Source organism: Peromyscus eremicus, chromosome 20 (genome assembly GCF_949786415.1).
Source record: "Peromyscus eremicus chromosome 20, PerEre_H2_v1, whole genome shotgun sequence".
Taxonomy (NCBI): Eukaryota; Metazoa; Chordata; class Mammalia; order Rodentia; family Cricetidae; genus Peromyscus; species Peromyscus eremicus.
The window spans coordinates 45,475,154-45,477,830 of NC_081436.1; positions in this window are offsets into that span (position 1 = coordinate 45,475,154).

Sequence of the window (2,677 nt, forward strand, 5' to 3'; positions counted from 1 at the left end):
ATTGCAATAGAACATACTATACAGAATTATCCATGGAGCCTGGTTTAAATACTATAAATGTTAATAAACGGCTCACTTTGTTATCCATTCAGTATGCCACTTACTGAAAACATAGCCCCTGTACCACATGCCGTTGAAGTAGCAGACATCCCCATCTATGTATGTTTTCTCACCAAACAGATTACTGTTCTTATACCCATGAACAAGGCTCATTCTCCCTGTTCCTCTCTTTCCCTGTTGGATCTATCTTACCTCCCATTCCACAAAACTCATCATCTGGCTCAGTATGTTCACTCTAACAAAGATGTTACTGTCATCTGTTTCTGGGTCCTGCATAGCCAGTCCTGTTCCATATGGTCTTAGGAAATGCTAGAGGATGTGGGAGATGGAGGTCAACTCAGGATGAGACTCCTGAGGTGCCTTTCATGAAATAATCCCTGTGCTGCGTTTGGACTTTTTGGTGACTCACTCATGCTCCCGTGAAGTAACTCCAGTGAGCTCATTGGCTCAGCAAGCCATACACAGGTGCAATCATTATTTTGGTTTGTTGGTACCCTGTTAGGTCAATCATTCTTACAGAATCTTCACCATAGCTGTGGTTCTTATTTGGGGAACAGCTGTATGCAGGTCCCCTGTGGGCCAAGCATCATTTTGTACATGTGGCAGCCAGTGTTGTTATGTCCCATGGTGCTAGGAGGGCTGGTTACTAGGCTCCGGTAAAGATGAGGCTGAGTGGGCAGGAATGCAGCCTCTGGGACGGTTGTTGAAGCCAGTGAGAAAGACGCCCTTGCTAATATTCTCAGCCACATACTGCATGTGCCATAACATTTATGAGAACACATACTGGAAGTCTTACAGCTAAGTAGCAAGCAGTCATGAGTATGGTTAGTGAGAGGACATAATATCTCATTTGTAGTTTCGTTAAAACCAGGCTCAGCATTATTTCAATCATTTAGGAAAATATACCATGGCAAACACTAAAAGTCTCAGACAGTTTTTAAAAAATTAAATACTAAACGATTTATGAAATGTATGTGTAAGAGTTAGAGGAGATGTCAAAAGGGTTTGGTTTCAGTTACTGGTGTACTCAGTTGCTGGTGTAGTTGAAGGTGAGCATTGGCCAGTTCTGAAGTCTGCATGGATATGTCCTCAGAAGGAGTTTGAGGTAAGATATATGAATCCTTGAGTTTGTCTTGTTAAGGTTTTAGTACAGGAGGTCATTAGAAGCACCTATAAGGGCCTTTCCATCCAGCTGAAGGAAGTCTATGATGTGATATCTTTTCCATTGATAATAGCACTTGGTTTTATCTTTCATTCATTTAGTTCTTTATTGCCGAAGAACTCACTGTGGAAAGACTAGCTAACTCTGAATTTTGTTATCATTTGTATGATTCTTTAATCGTGTGTGATGCTTTTTTGTAGCAGAGAGACCTCAGATAGCTCTTTGCCCAGCCATCATTTTATAAGGTGATAATTGATTTCATTTTTCCCAAATAGACTATAGATTAGAACTAATGGAAATATCTTTCTTATCTTTCTTTGGATGAGAAAGCCAAGTGCTTTAGTCATTTATACAGTTGATTTTTTTATACTTCAATTTATTTATTAATCCTCAATCCAGAAGATCGACAATCATATGCACAAGGAAAATTCTGCAACAAAAAGCCAGATTTTTTTTCTTCATTTTTCGAGACAGGGTTTCTCTGTGTAGTTTTGGTGCCTGTCCTGGATCTCGTTCTGTAGACCAGGCTGGCCTTGAACTCACAAAGATCCACCTGGCTCTGCCTCCTGAGTGCTGGGATTAAAGGCATGCGCCACCACCACTGCCCAGCTCAAAAAGCCAGATTTTACAAATAGATTTAAGTACGTGTCCACTAAGATGAGTTTTACATCACTGTGTAATTTAGCAAAAATGCTACAGGAAAGAAGAATTGATCTAACAGAAGCTTCCCTGTTGGACATCGGCCTTCTAACAGTCGCAGCAAAACCATGAGAGTTGGAAGAGTGTAATGCCTCAAGATTAGCATTATCATCACTCGGGAATGTACTAAGTAAAATACCAAATATCATAAACGTGATTAAAATGCCTAATTACGAAAGGATTTAAGAAACACAATGCAGGAAATGTTGAGTTACTTAGTTGGGTGGTCAGTAGTCAGTGGAGCTGATGGTCACCAGCATCTTTAGAGTCTAGGTGATGTGTTCTCAGACGAAGTCAGCACATTTGATGTGAGAAATGTGAATTGAAAGCTCCGCTCCACTTGTGTAGACAGGAGTGGTTGGAAGTACCTAGATAGAGTACTTTCCTCCCCTCAGAACAGTCTTCCGTGTGATATCCTTTTCCCTTTAGTTGATGAAACCATCTGGTGTTCCTTATCCTTCAAGGAAGACTACCTAATTCTGAGATGTTAGTTAGCATATTTGAAAGACCTTTACACTGGTGTGTTTTCCTGTAATAGAGATGGCTTATATACTTCTTATTTACTTTTTTGAATGCCAAGTCCTTATTTTATATTTTTTGGGGATGCCAAGTCCTTATTTTATAAGGAGATAGAGGATGTTTTCCAAAGGGGGTAAATCTTAGAAGAAAGCCAAAGCTGTAGTTAATTGTCAATATTTTAAATAGTTTTAAATATTTATCCATTAAAATTAGTTCCATGATCATTATTTAATTTGG